The sequence below is a fragment of the Myxine glutinosa genome, chromosome 3 (assembly GCF_964187855.1).
Source record: "Myxine glutinosa chromosome 3, kmMyxGlut1.1, whole genome shotgun sequence".
NCBI classification, from domain to species: domain Eukaryota; kingdom Metazoa; phylum Chordata; class Myxini; order Myxiniformes; family Myxinidae; genus Myxine; species Myxine glutinosa.
In genome coordinates this window covers 59,965,291-59,983,061 of record NC_136263.1, presented here as the reverse complement: position 1 = coordinate 59,983,061, position 17,771 = coordinate 59,965,291, and positions in this window count along the sequence as shown.

Below are 17,771 nucleotides of genomic sequence, written 5' to 3'. Positions count from 1 at the left end.
AAACTGATGTGCTTTTATTGGCCGATGTATTTGAAGCCTTTAGATCTGTTTGTCGCACTGGATATGGATTGGATCCTGCTCACTACTACACAGCACCTGGATTGGCCTGGAGTGCGATGTTGAAAATGACAAAACAAGATTTGGATTTGATAACCGATGTTGATATGCTTTTGATGATTGAAAAGGCAAAAAGAGGTGGAATTTCACAAGTCTGCTCGAGTAGATACGCAAAAGCAAATAACAAATATCTTCCAAATTATGATCCAACGAAAGAGAGTTCTTACTTGATGTACTATGACGCAAACAACCTGTATGGCTGGGCAATGTCTCAGGCTCTTCCTTATGGAAAACTTAGATGGGTAAAGGAAAAAGACTACAAAAACGTTTTACAAGATGTATGTATCTCTACACAAAAAGAATTGGATGAAGAAAAAGTTGGTTATTATTTTGAAATTGATTTAAAATATCCAGAGGAACTCCATAACCTACACAAAGATCTCCCATTTGCTTGTGAGAAAGAAAGTCCAAAGAAAGAATGGTTGAGTGATTATCAACGATCGTTTGATATAGGTGAATCAACAGAAAAATTACTTACTACATTATATAACAAGAAAAATTATGTTCTACACCAAAGAAATTTGCGACAATATTTATCAAAAGGTCTAAGAGTAGAGAAGATCCATAGGGTTCTAAAGTTCAATCAAAGTCATTGGTTAAAGGGGTACATTGATTTTAATACACAAAGAAGAACAGAGTCAAAAACAGATTTTGAGAAAGACTTTTATAAATTGATGAATAATGCGGTCTTTGGTAAGACTATGGAGAATGTGAGGAAAAGACAAAATATCAGATTATCAACATCTTGGGAACAAGCATCAAAATTAATTAATAGACCGAGTTTTACTCGAGCTGAGGTCTTTACTGAGAACTTTTGTGCGATCCATTTGATTAAAGAGAGTATTGAAATGAACAAACCTATTTATATTGGGACAACAATTCTTGATTTATCAAAGTCATTAATGTATGATTACTTTTATAATAACTTGAGGAAGAAATATCAAAATGATGTTAATCTACTTTATATGGATACAGATAGTTTTATTTTGAAAATTAATACCAACGATGTTTATTCAGACATGAAAAGAGACATTAATATCTATGACACGAGTAATTACAGTCCAGAGAGTGAGTTGTTCTCTTCTAAAAATAAAAAGGTGATTGGAAAGTTCAAGGATGAATTAGGAGGAAATGTCATGAGTGAATTTGTGGGATTGAGGTCTAAGGCTTATGCTTATAAATACATTGTGAATAACGTTGAAAAAACTGATAAGAAATTAAAAGGTGTAAAGAAAAATGTCATTAAAGAAACAATAAACTTTAAGGATTATTATAACTGTTTAACAACAAAGAAAGAAGAGTTTAGAAAGATTAATGGAATAAGAAGTTATAAACATAAATTATATTCAGAAGAGATGAATAAGAAAGCATTGGGGGCTTTTGATGATAAGAGGTTTATTTTAGAAAATGGAATTGATAGTCTCCCTTATGGTTATATAAGTATATAAGTGATAAGTTAAAAAGGGGGTTAGGGATTTTAACGGGCTACCGCCGCCTTTTTACTATTATATAAATGATAGAACCAAGTACCAACCAGACTAAAGAGTGGAGGTGTAATCAACCTTGGTATATAAATGGTAAACATAACGAATGTGAAAAATATCAAATAGGTATAATTGAAAAGACAACTGGTAAAACAATTTACAAAACAAATAAGAGAATTAATTTAAATACCGGTGAATTGGGTAAAAAAGATGGAAATATTTTTGAGTGGACGGAAAACTTTGATGGTTGTCAGGAAAATATATACTTTAATTTAAAAATGGTATGTGGCACTGGAGGCGCTCAAACAAGAACATTGAGGGAGGTTTACCATTTTATCTTAGCTCAGTTAAAATATCTTAATAAAGAACCAAACTCAAACATATTTTTTGTTAATGTATTAGACGGTGAGGAGAGTTGTAGGAGAATTAAATTATTTCCCACGCATAAACAAATATTTGTAGGGTCGTTGTTTGAGTGGGTTATATTCACCAGATGATATTAAGAGTAAAAGGTTAAAAGGTCCATGAGGTCAGAAGGATCACAGGTGTTTAAGTGGTCTAATGAATAAGGATAGCATGTCAAAAGGTTAGAAGGTTCGTAAAGAACAGGGTGAGAGAAATATAGGTGTTTAGGGGCAATGAGGGAGGGAAAGAATTAATATGGAAGTGAATGGGTCAAAGATTAATCTGCCAGATGATATGTAGAAGAAGGATGATAGGTCTATAAGAGAAAACAAATATTTGTAGTGTTTGAGTGGTCTAATGAACAACATTAAGGATAGGTACTACAGACAAAAGGTTCATAAAGATGAGGGTGGGAGAAATAGAGGTGTTTATGATTTTTGAAAAAGACAAGGGGGTAAATGACATTAGATAGGGATTTCCCATGTTAAACGGAGGTGTCCCAGAAGCAACATTATTACACTACTACCATCAAATCAACTTCAACAGAAACCCACAATAAAACCAATATACCGCTGCTCAAGCATCCAAGTTAAACACCAACTCATCAGTTTAAAACAAATATAATCATCAAAATAATAAATCAGAAATAAGGACGTCCATGTTAAATATCAAAATTAAAATCTATTTTGATGAAAAAAAATATTAATAAAATTCGCTCACACAAAAAAAATAGAGAAACACCCAAAGTAAAGTGAAAATATAACCTTAAATAACACCAAATAATAACCCCATCATATTTTTGCTCACCATTTTGGATAAAACACATTTACATCAGTTCAAAAAGAACTAGAATCATGAAAATATCAAATAAAAACACCTCAAAATACATTCTCTTGTGACTATAATGTATATCTCTTCTTAGAAATATCAAAATTGAACATAACACCAAAGTTTGAAAAACATATCAGGTGATTTCCACCAACAAAAATAGAGGAATAATATCTCATGTGGTGAGCAAGATACAGTTTCTGATAAAATATAGCTGTGATTGAACGATATAAAAACGGAAACACAAAAAAGGAAACTTGAATGAATGAATGAATGATCGTTTTAAGGCCATTTTTCCCGCTAGAGCAGGGGTTGGCCTTGCGGGCCCCATGACAATCATGGTTCCCTGTTTGAGGCAATGTTTTTATGGCCGGATGCCCTGCCTGGCCCCAACCCTTAGTCGCCTATTACGATGCGCAGGGATACGGCATACCTATTCTAACCGGGGTACACACCGGGACCATTCATCCCAGCAAGCTGGTACACAATTTGCCGACCTCGGAAGGATGACAGGCTGAGTCAACCCCCCTGGTGTTAATTTAGCGATCGTCCGGGATTCGAACCCAGGATCCTCGGATCCCAAGCCGGCACCCTAACCGCTAAGCGAACACCAAGCTTAAAAAAAAGGAAACTTGCTCAGGCAATAAAGAGATAGAAATTATATATCCGGTTCAGTGAAAAGCATTGAGGGAAATAAATCATTCACAACAACAACAACCAAAGAAAAACTTGACGAGCCCCAACCCCACCCGTCAATGTGATGAACATCCAATGTCATTTCCATCTTCAATTCACCAACAAAGGATATTATTGAGGATCTTTCACTGACCTTGAACCAAAAAGATGATGAAATACTTAGTCCAGATGTGGTCAACGGAGCCCAACCAGGAAGAGGCTGTTGTGAGGGTGTTTCTTTTTGAAGAAAAATAATCTTCATATGCACAGCAAGGTAAACTGAAAATTTCTCATTGAGCTTCTTGATATTCATTCATGTTAAGATGGGTGAAATTCTTCAGGAGTAGAAGTGATGGCTGAACAGTGTGATGGACGATTTCCATTCAAAATAATGTGAAGAAACTGTTCAAAGTAACTCAACGTGGAGAACAAGTAAATGCTGAGGTTTTTGCAAATGTCAGCCTCATATTCATAGTAACATCATAAAACTCTTCTTTCAATGTCAAATTAACTTCCAAAACAGAATATTGAGTAATGACTGAAAATGAGACACCGCATTATTTCAGAATCAAGGCATCATCAAATCAACTTACACAGAAACCCACAATAAAACCAATATACCGCTGCTCAAGCATCCAAGTTAAACACTTTCTCATCAGTTAAAAACAAATATAATCCTCAAAATAATGAATCAGAAATAAGGACGTCCATGTTAAATTTCAAATACATTTTGATGGAAAAAAAATTCCGTGACAAAAAACAGAGTATTGAGCAGTAATTTGAAATACCACATTGCGTTGATTGACACCCAAAGTAAAGTGAAAGTATAAACTTAGATTACACCAAATAATGACCCCATGATTATTTTGCTCACCATTTTGGATAAACACATTTACATCAGATGAAAAATAAATAGAATCATGAAAATATCAAACACCTCAAAATACATTCTCTTGTGACTATAATGTATATCTCTTCTTAGAAATATCAAAATTCAACACAACACCAAAGTTTGAAAAACATATCAGGTGATTTCCACCAACAAAAATAGAGGAATAATATCTCATGTGGTGAGCAAGATACAGTTTCTGATAAAATATAGCCGTGATTGAACGATATAAAAACAGGGAAACACAAAAAAGGAAACTTGCTCCGACAATAAAGAGATAGAAATTGTATATCCAGTTCAGTGAAAAGCATTAAGGGAAATAAATCATTCACAACAACAACAACCAAAGAAAAACTTGACGAGCCCCAACCCCGCCCGTCAATGTGATGAACATCCACTGTGATTTTCATCTCCAGCTCACCAACAAAGGATATTATTGAAGATTTTTCACGAACCTTGAACCAAAAAGAAGAGGAAATACTTCCTTCAGATGTGGTCAACAGAGCCCAACCATGAACAGAGGTTTGTCAGAGGTTTTGTCTCTGAAAAAGAATCTTCATATGCACAGCAAGGAAAACTGCAAATTTGTCTTTACACATCGTGATATTCATTCATGTTCAGATTGGTGAAATTCTTCAGGAGGAAATTGATGGCAGACACGATGGTGACGATTTCAATTAAAAATAATTACAAAAAACTGTTGAAAAGAACTAAACGTGGAGAACACGTAAATGCTGAGGTTTGTGCAAATGTCAGCCTCATATTCATAGTAACATCACAAAACTATTCTTTCAAATTCAAATCGACTTCCAAAAACAGGATATTGAGACATGATTGAAAATGAAACACCGCATTATTTCAAAATCAAAGCATCATCAAATCAACTTCAACACAAACCCACAATAAAACCATTATAGCGCTGCTCAAGCATCCAAGTTAAACACTTTCTCATCAGTTAAAAACAAATACAATCGTCAAAACAATGAAACAGAAATAAGGACGTTCATGTTAAATTTCAAATAAATTTTGATGGAAAAAAAATTCCGTGCCAAAAAACAGAGTATTGAGCAGTAATTTGAAATATCACATTGCGTTGATTGACACCCAAAGTAAAGTGAAAGTATAAACTTAGATTACACCAAATAATGACCCCATGATTATTTTGCACACATTTTGGATAAACACATTTACATCAGATGAAAAATAAATAGAATCATGAAAATATCAATTAAAAACACCTCAAAATACATTCTCTTGTGACTATAATGTATATCGCTTCTTAGAAATATCAAAATGCAACACAACACCAAAGTTTGAAAAACATATCAGGTGATTTGCACCAACAAAAATAGAGGAATAATATCTCATGTGGTGAGCAAGATACAGTTTCTGATAAAATATAGCTGTGATCGAACGATAAAAAACAGGGAAACACAAAAAAGGGAAACTTGAATGAATGAATGAATGATCGTTTAAAGGCCATTTTCCCCGCTAGAGCAGGGGTTAGCCTTGCGGGCCCCATGACAATCATGGTTCCCTGTTTGAGGCAATGTTTTTATGGCCGGATGCCCTGCCTGGCCCCAACCCTTAGTCGCCTATTAAGATGTGCAGGGATACGGCGTACCTATTCTAACCGGGGTACACACCGGGATCATTCATCCAAGCAAGCTGGTACACAATTTCCCGACCTCGGAAGGATGACAGGCTGAGTCAACCCCCCTGGTGTTAATTTAGCGATCGTCCGGGATTCGAACCCAGGATCCTCGGATCCCAAGCCGGCACCCTAACCGCTAAGCCAACACCAAGCTAAAAAAAAGGAAACTTGCTCAGACAATAAAGAGATAGAAATTGTATATCCGGTTTAGTGAAAAGCATTGAGGGAAATAAATCATTCACAACAACAACAACCAAAGAAAAACTTGACGAGCCCCAACCCCACCTGTCAATGTGATGAACATCCAATGTGATTTCCATCTTCAATTCACCAACAAATTGATATTATTGAGGATCTTTCACTGACCTTGAACCAAAAAGATGATGAAATACTTCGTCCAGATGTGGTCAACGGAGCCCAACCAGGAAGAGGCTGTTGTGAGGGTGTTTGTTTTTGAAAAAAAATAATCTTCATGTGCACAGCAAGGTAAACTGAAAATTTCTCATTGAGCTTCTTGATATTCATTCATGTTAAGATTGGTGAAATTCTTCAGGAGTAGAATTGATGGCTGAACAGTGTGATGGACGATTTCCATTCAAAATAATGTTAAGAAACTGTTCAAAGTAACTCAATGTGAAGAACAAGTAAATGCTGAGGTTTTTGCAAATGTCAGCCTCATATTCATAGTAATGTCATAAAACTCTTCTTTCAATTTCAATTTAACTTCCAAAAACAGGATACTGAGTCATGACTGAAAATGAGACACCGAATTATTTCAAAATCAAAGCATCATCAAATCAACTTCAACAGAAACCCACAATAAAACCAATATACCGCTGCTCAAGCATCCAAGTTAAACACCAACTCATCAGTTTAAAACAAATATAATCATCAAAATAATAAATCAGAAATAAGGACGTCCATGTTAAATATCAAATTTAAAATCTATTTTGATGAAAAAAAATATGAATAAAATTCCCAACCACAAAACACAGAGAAACACCCAAAGTATAGTGAAAATATAACCTTAAATAACACCAAATAATAACCCCATCATATTTTTGCTCACCATTTTGGATAAACACATTTACATCAGTTCAAAAAGAACTAGAATCATGAAAATATCAAATAAAAAAACCTCAAAATACATTATCTTGTGACTATAATGTATATCTCTTCTAAGAAATATCAAAATTCAACACAACACCAAAGTTTGAAAAACATATCAGGTGATTTCCACCAACAAAAATAGAGGAATAATATCTCATGTGGTGAGCAAGATACAGTTTCTGATAAAATATAGCCGTGATTGAACGATATAAAAACACGGAAACACAAAAAAGGGAAACTTGAATGAATGAATGAATGAATGATCGTTTTAAGGCCATTTTCCCCGCCAGAGCAGGGGTTAGCCTTGCAGGCCCCATGACAATCATGGTTCCCTGTTTGAGGCAATGTTTTTATGGCCGGATGCCCTTCCTGGCCCCAACCCTTAGTCGCCTCTTACGATACGCAGGGATACGGCGTACCTATTCTAACCAGGGTACACACCGGGACCATTCATCCCAGCAAGCTGGTACACAATTTGCCGACCTCGGAAGGATGACAAGCTGAGTCAACCCCCCTGGTGTTAATTTAGCGATCGTCCGGGATTCGAACCCAGGATCCTCGGATCCCAAGCCGGCACCCTAACCGCTAAGCGAACACCAAGCTTGAAAAAAAGGAAACTTTCTCAGAAAATAAAGAGATAGAAATTGTATATCCGGTTCAGTGAAAAGCATTGAGGGAAATAAATCATTCACAACAACAACAACCAAAGAAAAACTTGACGAGCCCCAACCCCACCCGTCAATGTGATGAACATCCAATGTGATTTCCATCTTCAATTCACCAACAAAGGATATTATTAAGGATCTTTCACTGACCTTGAACCAAAAAGATGATGAAATACTTAGTCCAGATGTGGTCAACGGAGCCCAACCAGGAAGAGGCTGTTGTGATGGTGTTTCTTTTTGAAGAAAAATAATCTTCATGTGCACAGCAAGGTAAACTGAAAATTTCTCATTGAGCCTCTTGATATTCATTCATGTTAAGATTGGTGAAATTCTTCAGGAGTAGAATTGATGGCTGAACAGTGTGATGGACGATTTCCATTCAAAATAATGTTAAGAAACTGTTCAATGTAACTCAACGTGGAGAACAAGTAAATGCTGAGGTTTTTGCAAATGTCAGCCTCATATTCATAGTAATATCATAAAACTCTTCTTTCAAATTCAAATTGACTTCCAAAAACAGGATATTGAGTAATGACTGAAAATGAGACACCGCATTATGTCAAAATCAAAGCATCATCAAATCAACTTCAACAGAAACCCACAATAAAACCAATATACCGCTGCTCAAGCATCCAAGTTAAACACCAACTCATCAGTTTAATACAAATATAATCATCAAAATAATAAATCAGAAATAAGGACGTCCATGTTAAATATCAAATTTAAAATCTATTTTGATGAAAAAAAATACAAATGAAATTCCCGAACACAAAAAACAGAGAAACACCCAAAGTAAAGTGAAAATATAACCTTAAATAACACCAAATAAATAGCGCATCATATTTCTGGTCACCATTTTGAATAAACACATTTACATCAGTTCAAAAAGAACGAGAATCATGAAAATATTGTTAAGGATCTCAGAGACGGCACTCCCCTTTGCAAGGAGGGGGGGGGGGGTTAATCCCCTTGGCCTGTTAAGCTGGCCGTCTCTGGTCCTGGTACTCATAACGCTCTTTTCCGGGGTGAAATTGGTCAGGGTTATTGGTCAAGGTGTTCTCCCGAATACCTTTACCAATCCCTCCGCAAAACAGGGAGACAAGTACCGCTCGAACCACGGACAAGATGGTATTTGCCGAGGGGTTTAGCAATCCGCAGCTCGAGCCATTAACAAAGGACTAAACCCGACTATTGTGGTTGGCCGAATCGTGCCACAGGTACTCAATCGAAAGAAGGGACTAAAGCGATCGGGGGAAAGAAGAAACCAAAGTAAGGAATACCAGACATTCATTAACTATTTACAAAACCAAAACCAAAGAAGGGGAAACGAAAGTAATATACAGTGAAGAAGAAGAAGACACAGGGCAGCCTTAAGCAGTCTTATATTATCAACGTCCCAGACAGACAAACAGACTCACACGAAAGGGGAAGAGCAGGCAAAAATGACTGGACGAAGGAGAAGGGTCCAAATGGGACAGCAGGGCTGGAAGGTTCGGGTAGAGGCACAGAAAGGAGGTCCGCTCCATGTCCAAGCTCCGGGCTGGAAGCGAACAGCCAGCGGCAGCTTCACGTATTCGGTTTCACAACACGGTCGGACAATGTCAATTGACTACTGTATTGTTGTCGCCGTCACGGACCCACTCTTCTGCCTCACGATCCAGCGGTATGCTCACCTGGTACCTCCCTCATCTGCCGGATCACGTCTCTCCCTTGAAGCAGTCCCTCCCAACCGCTTTTATTGTTCGTGTTGGAATCAAGCCGCCAGCTCTAATGACACGCCTACCGATTGGCTCACCTCGGCGCTGGTTGGCCGGCAAAGGGCTCGCTGACTCCACCTCTGCCGATGCGTCGACGTGCCACACCTTGTTCTGGTGGCTCCGCCCCCTTCTTCCTCGGCTTGACCGCATGGCTCATAGCGGTTTGGGGCCAACAACCACATCAAGGCAAGGAGCAGCGAACGCTGCTGGCAAACAAAGTACTGGGTCCTATCTTATTTGATTAATGCAACTGTTACGTGGTCCCCTCGGTGAATACCTGGTCTCGGTGACCCCCGGACCGTGAGAGGAACTTCGCCAGAAAGCTGTATTATATATGCGCTTTCGCCACGCAATCCATATGAATTTCACCCAAGAGACAACTGATATTCAAGGATATATTTCCAATGGTAATGATACCATACAATTTCAATGACACAACCACGGAGATTTTCCCCGAGCAATCAACAATACACAACCATCAACAATTCTCAATCCACAATCAATTCCCTATGATTAAGATGGCCATCTTATATATGTGTGTCCCGGTGAGTACTCACAACCCCCTTTTGGTCTCGGTCCCGCACAATGTCTCTGGGCCCCTCCTGACCAAGATGATGGTCGGCGTAGCCGCACTCGGGCGGTTGAACGAACCCCGGGTGGACGTGTTTCCACCGGGCAGGTATCGTACCAGGCACCCCGGCTACAGCCCCTCGTGGCCACGCGGAGCGGGTACGGGAAAGCCAGCCAAAAGCCCCACGCCGCTTGCCAGGCGTGTTAGGCCCCAACGGGCGACCCGTACGCGTCTTTTTAGACGGTGTCGCGGACGGCGCCAAACGCTGGGTCGGTGCACGGCCACACGACAGTTTGACGTCCACCGGGCAGGTATCCGCCCCGGTAACTCCTCTCGCCAGACAGGCTCGGGAATGCCGCTTTTCCACACGGCTCAATCAATCCCCCCTTTCGTCGGAGCCGGGCGAGGAAGAAGAATACTCGTCCTTTTTTCCTCGTGTCTTTTCCTCTTCCGTTTCCGGTCACTTCCGTTTCCGGCCACTTTTCAGAAGGGCTCCTGACCCTCCAACCACAACAACTTAATATACTACACACGGATAAGCAAAGACCTGAATGGTAATTCACATACATTCACATAAATATGTAACACAACGCAGATTCAACTATTGGGAACAGATCCTTAACTGAAACACATAATAATGAAATAACTATGGAGAGGTCCTCTGGTTCGCTACGTGTTGTACATGGACTAACTAGGGTGCGATCTTTAACAAGCCAATTGATGGGGATATTTGCAGGGGAATATTTATAAGGGAAACATTCACTAAAATGTCCTAGTGAAGGTTCTAAAAACCGTAACAATATCAAATAAAAACACCTCAAATCACATTCTCTTGTGACTATAATGTATATCTCTTCTTAGAAATATCAAAATTCAACACAACACAAAAGTTTGAAAAACATATCAGGTGATTTCCACCAACAAAAATAGAGGAATAATATCTCATGTGGTGAGCAAGATACAGTTTCTGATAAAATATAGCCGTGATTGAACGATATAAAAACAGGGAAACACAAAAAAGGAAACTTGCTCCGACAATAAAGAGATAGAAATTGTATATCCAGTTCAGTGAAAAGCATTAAGGGAAATAAATCATTCACAACAACAACAACCAAAGAAAAACTTGACGAGCCCCAACCCCGCCCGTCAATGTGATGAACATCCACTGTGATTTTCATCTCCAGCTCACCAACAAAGGATATTATTGAAGATTTTTCACGAACCTTGAACCAAAAAGAAGAGGAAATACTTCCTTCAGATGTGGTCAACAGAGCCCAACCATGAACAGAGGTTTGTCAGAGGTTTTGTCTCTGAAAAAGAATCTTCATATGCACAGCAAGGAAAACTGCAAATTTGTCTTTACACATCGTGATATTCATTCATGTTCAGATTGGTGAAATTCTTCAGGAGGAAATTGATGGCAGACACGATGGTGACGATTTCAATTAAAAATAATTACAAAAAACTGTTGAAAAGAACTAAACGTGGAGAACACGTAAATGCTGAGGTTTGTGCAAATGTCAGCCTCATATTCATAGTAACATCACAAAACTATTCTTTCAAATTCAAATCGACTTCCAAAAACAGGATATTGAAACATGATTGAAAATGAAACACCGCATTATTTCAAAATCAAAGCATCATCAAATCAACTTCAACACAAACCCACAATAAAACCATTATAGCGCTGCTCAAGCATCCAAGTTAAACACTTTCTCATCAGTTAAAAACAAATACAATCGTCAAAACAATGAAACAGAAATAAGGACGTTCATGTTAAATTTCAAATAAATTTTGATGGAAAAAAAATTCCGTGACAAAAAACAGAGTATTGAGCAGTAATTTGAAATATCACATTGCGTTGATTGACACCCAAAGTAAAGTGAAAGTATAAACTTAGATTACACCAAATAATGACCCCATGATTATTTTGCACACATTTTGGATAAACACATTTACATCAGATGAAAAATAAATAGAATCATGAAAATATCAATTAAAAACACCTCAAAATACATTCTCTTGTGACTATAATGTATATCGCTTCTTAGAAATATCAAAATGCAACACAACACCAAAGTTTGAAAAACATATCAGGTGATTTGCACCAACAAAAATAGAGGAATAATATCTCATGTGGTGAGCAAGATACAGTTTCTGATAAAATATAGCTGTGATCGAACGATAAAAAACAGGGAAACACAAAAAAGGGAAACTTGAATGAATGAATGAATGATCGTTTTAAGGCCATTTTCCCCGCTAGAGCAGGGGTTAGCCTTGCGGGCCCCATGACAATCATGGTTCCCTGTTTGAGGCAATGTTTTTATGGCCGGATGCCCTGCCTGGCCACAACCCTTAGTCGCCTATTACGATGCGCAGGGATACGGCGTACCTATTCTAACCGGGGTACACACCGGGATCATTCATCCCAGCAAGCTGGTACACAATTTCCCGACCTCGGAAGGATGACAGGCTGAGTCAACCCCCCTGGTGTTAATTTAGCGATCGTCCGGGATTCGAACCCAGGATCCTCGGATCCCAAGCCGGCACCCTAACCGCTAAGCCAACACCAAGCTAAAAAAAAGGAAACTTGCTCAGACAATAAAGAGATAGAAATTGTATATCCGGTTTAGTGAAAAGCATTGAGGGAAATAAATCATTCACAACAACAACAACCAAAGAAAAACTTGACGAGCCCCAACCCCACCTGTCAATGTGATGAACATCCAATGTGATTTCCATCTTCAATTCACCAACAAATTGATATTATTGAGGATCTTTCACTGACCTTGAACCAAAAAGATGATGAAATACTTCGTCCAGATGTGGTCAACGGAGCCCAACCAGGAAGAGGCTTTTGTGAGGGTGTTTGTTTTTGAAAAAAAATAATCTTCATGTGCACAGCAAGGTAAACTGAAAATTTCTCATTGAGCTTCTTGATATTCATTCATGTTAAGATTGGTGAAATTCTTCAGGAGTAGAATTGATGGCTGAACAGTGTGATGGACGATTTCCATTCAAAATAATGTTAAGAAACTGTTCAAAGTAACTCAATGTGAAGAACAAGTAAATGCTGAGGTTTTTGCAAATGTCAGCCTCATATTCATAGTAATGTCATAAAACTCTTCTTTCAATTTCAATTTAACTTCCAAAAACAGGATACTGAGTCATGACTGAAAATGAGACACCGAATTATTTCAAAATCAAAGCATCATCAAATCAACTTCAACAGAAACCCACAATAAAACCAATATACCGCTGCTCAAGCATCCAAGTTAAACACCAACTCATCAGTTTAAAACAAATATAATCATCAAAATAATAAATCAGAAATAAGGACGTCCATGTTAAATATCAAATTAAAAATCTATTTTGATGAAAAAAAATATTAATAAAATTCCCAACCACAAAACACAGAGAAACACCCAAAGTATAGTGAAAATATAACCTTAAATAACACCAAATAATAACCCTATCATATTTTTGCTCACCATTTTGGATAAACACATTTACATCAGTTCAAAAAGAACTAGAATCATGAAAATATCAAATAAAAAAACCTCAAAATACATTATCTTGTGACTATCTATATATTATAATAGCCGTAGATGATTCTGTCTGTCTGTCTGTCTATCTGTTGGGTGTCTGTCCGGGGTGTGGCTTACTCGGTTTGCAGAGTAGCTCCACCCATAGCTCCACCCATTCTGGGAGTGGCTATAAACAAATATCCACCATTTTATTAACTCGCATAGCTTTGAGTCCTGTTTTGTAGGCCCGTGGTGTCTTGCTCTCCCCCAGTTTTATTTCAAATCAAATTCGATAAATCATTTCATTTTTCACAGTCGCTAACATAGTTTTAGACTCGGTTGAAAAAAAACGGGAAGAAAATCCGATGAAAGTTGCCGTTTATAGAACGAAATGAATTCTCAAAGGCCTGTAACTTCAAGGCCATTGAGTCTCTCTCACGCCTTTATCTCCAATCTAACTCACCATATGATTTCATTTTTATCGATGGTTTTACTTTTAGACTCGGTGTCAGCAATAATTGAGAACAATCCACACACGCGGGAAAATGCAGAGATATATTTTTTAAAATCGCGTCATGGTGTATCATACACCGCCCAACATGACACCGCCGGCAATGTGTCGATATATATTAAAAATTCGCTTTTGCTTTTCCGTTATGATATATTACTATTTCGTTTGATGATAGTCGTCACAAAAACGTCAACAATGATGCCGACATATATTTCTTCGTTTTTATTTCATTCAACATATTAGCCGGAAGTAAAATATGTTTCAGGAAATTACCGAGAGATATTTCTTCGTTTTTTTTATTAGTTATGTGCGCATACACTTTAAATAGGTTTATTTGAAATCTTTAATTTTCCACAAACATTCCACACACGCGGGAAAATGCAGAGATATATTTTTTAAAATCGCGTCATGGTGTATCATACACCGCCCAACATGACACCGACGGCAATGTGTCGATATCTATTTTAAATTCGATATATCATTTCATTTTTCACAGTCGCTAACATAGTTTTAGACTCGGTTGAAAAAAAACGAGAAGAAAATCCGATGAAAGTTGCCGTTTATAGAACGAAATGAATTCTCAAATGCCTGTAACTTCAAGGCCATTGAGTCTCTCTCACGCCTTTATCTCCAATCTAACTCACCATATGATTTCATTTTTATCGATGGTTTTAGAGTCGGTGTCAGCAATAATTGAGAACATTCCACACACGCGGGAAAATGCAGATATATTTTTTAAAATCGCGTCATGGTGTATCATACACCGCCTAACATGACACCGACGGCAACGTGTCGATACATATTAAAAATTCGATATATCATTTCATTTTTCACAGTCGCTAACATAGTTTTCGACTCGGTTGAAAAAAAACGGGAAGGAAATCCAATGAAAGTTGCCGTTTATAGAACGAAATGAATTCTCAAACGCCTGTAACTTCAACTTCAAGGCCATTGAGTCTCTCTCACGCCTTTATCTCCAATCTAACTCACCATATGATTTCATTTTTATCGATGGTTTTGGACTCGGTGTCAGCAATAATTGAGAACATTCCACACACGCGGGAAAATGCAGAGATATATTTTTAAAAATCGCGTCATGGTGTATCATACACCGCCCAACATGACACCGACGGCAACGTGTCATATATATATTAAAAATTCGCTTTTGCTTTTCCGTTAAGATATATTACTTTTTCGTTTGATGACAGTCGTCACAAAAACGTCAACAATGATGCCGACATATATTTCTTTGTTTTTATTTAATTCAACATTATTAGCCGGAAGTAAAATATGTTTCAGGAAATTACCGAGAGATATTTCTTCGTTTTTTAAAATTAGTTATGTGCGAATACACTTTAAATAGGTTTATTTGAAATCTTTAATTTTCCACAATATAATTTACTTGCCATTTATCATTTGATGATTACGAGACAAATTCCTCTTGAGGATCGTGACAATTCATGCGCTGCGTGGAAACTTCTATTTCCAAAATGAATGAGACGATCGATGAAGAACGCAGACTTGAACAGGATGCAGCAAGAAAACGAATGAGACGGGCGAACGAGTCCATCGACGAACGTCAATGCAAACTTGCGGGGTCACCCGTGGGAATCCCACGGGCATGGATGTGTGTGACATTTCGACATATTGAGTTAGATGCTGCACATTCATTTTTACAAAATGGTTACTGGCAAGTCATCAGATCCAGAAATGGTGTAAAAACCACCGTTTAGAGGCCATTTTTCCCCGCAAAGCGGGGGTTGGCCTTTTCGGGGACCGTGGTAGTTGTTGTTTTTTTGTCCCCTTTTTGAAGCAATGTTTTACGGCCGGATGCCCTTCCTGACGCCAACCCTTTTTGCCGCCTTCAACGACAAACAGGGAATTACCAGTGAACTGGTACTCAATTAGCCGACCTCGGAAGGATGACAGGCTGAGTCAACCCCCCTGGCATTAATTCGGCGATCGACCGAGATTCGAACCCAGGATCCTAAGCCGGCACCCTAGCCGCTAGCCCAACACCAGAAATGGTGTCATGAACACAATTTATTTACGCACAAGCACAAAAGCAAGACGGGCCGATTTCCGATTCCGACGGGCCGACGGGCGAGACGGGCCGATTTCCGATTCCGACGGGCCGATTTGGAGCAAGAAAAAGAACGAGACGGGAGAAAAAGGAGAGAAACGAGACGGGGAAAGCCGATTGGAGAGGCGAGTGAGGCGCGATTGGAGAGGAGTGTGAGGCGCGATTGGAGAGGAGTGTGAGGCACGATTGGAGAGGAGTGTGAGGCGTGATTGGAGAGGAGTGTGAGACGATTGGAGAGGAGTGATTGGAGGGGAGTGTGAGGCACGATTGGAGAGGAGTGTGAGGCACGATTGGAGAGGAGTGTGAGGCGCGATTGGAGAGGAGTGTGAGGCGCGATTGGAGAGGCGTGTGAAGGATTGGAGAGGAGAGGAGTGTGAGGGATTGGAGAGGTGAGGGATTGGAAAGGAGAGGGATGTGAGGGTTTGGAGAGGAGAGGAGTGCTAGGTGGAGAGAGGAGAGTGTCAGGTGGAGACAGGAGAGTGTCAGGTGGAGACAGGAGAGTGTCAGGTGGAGAGGAGTGAGGGGTCACATATTATGTGAAATAACTAAATTCACACCATTTCTGGATCTGATGACTTGCCAGTAACCATTTTGTAAAAATGAATGTGCAGCATATAACTCAATATGTCGAAATGTCACACACATCCATGCCCGTGGGATTCCCACGGGTGACCCCGCTAGTCTATATTATAATAGCCGTAGATGATTCTGTCTGTCTGTCTGTCTATCTGTTGGGTGTCTGTCCGGGGTGTGGCTTACTCGGTTTGCAGAGTAGCTCCACCCATAGCTCCACCCATTCTGGGAGTGGCTATAAACAAATATCCACCATTTTATTAACTCGCATAGCTTTGAGTCCTGTTTTGTAGGCCCGTGGTGTCTTGCTCTCCCCCAGTTTTATTTCAAATCAAATTCGATAAATCATTTCATTTTTCACAGTCGCTAACATAGTTTTAGACTCGGTTGAAAAAAAACGGGAAGAAAATCCGATGAAAGTTGCCGTTTATAGAACGAAATGAATTCTCAAAGGCCTGTAACTTCAAGGCCATTGAGTCTCTCTCACGCCTTTATCTCCAATCTAACTCACCATATGATTTCATTTTTATCGATGGTTTTACTTTTAGACTCGGTGTCAGCAATAATTGAGAACAATCCACACACGCGGGAAAATGCAGAGATATATTTTTTAAAATCGCGTCATGGTGTATCATACACCGCCCAACATGACACCGCCGGCAATGTGTCGATATATATTAAAAATTCGCTTTTGCTTTTCCGTTATGATATATTACTATTTCGTTTGATGATAGTCGTCACAAAAACGTCAACAATGATGCCGACATATATTTCTTCGTTTTTATTTCATTCAACATATTAGCCGGAAGTAAAATATGTTTCAGGAAATTACCGAGAGATATTTCTTCGTTTTTTTTATTAGTTATGTGCGCATACACTTTAAATAGGTTTATTTGAAATCTTTAATTTTCCACAAACATTC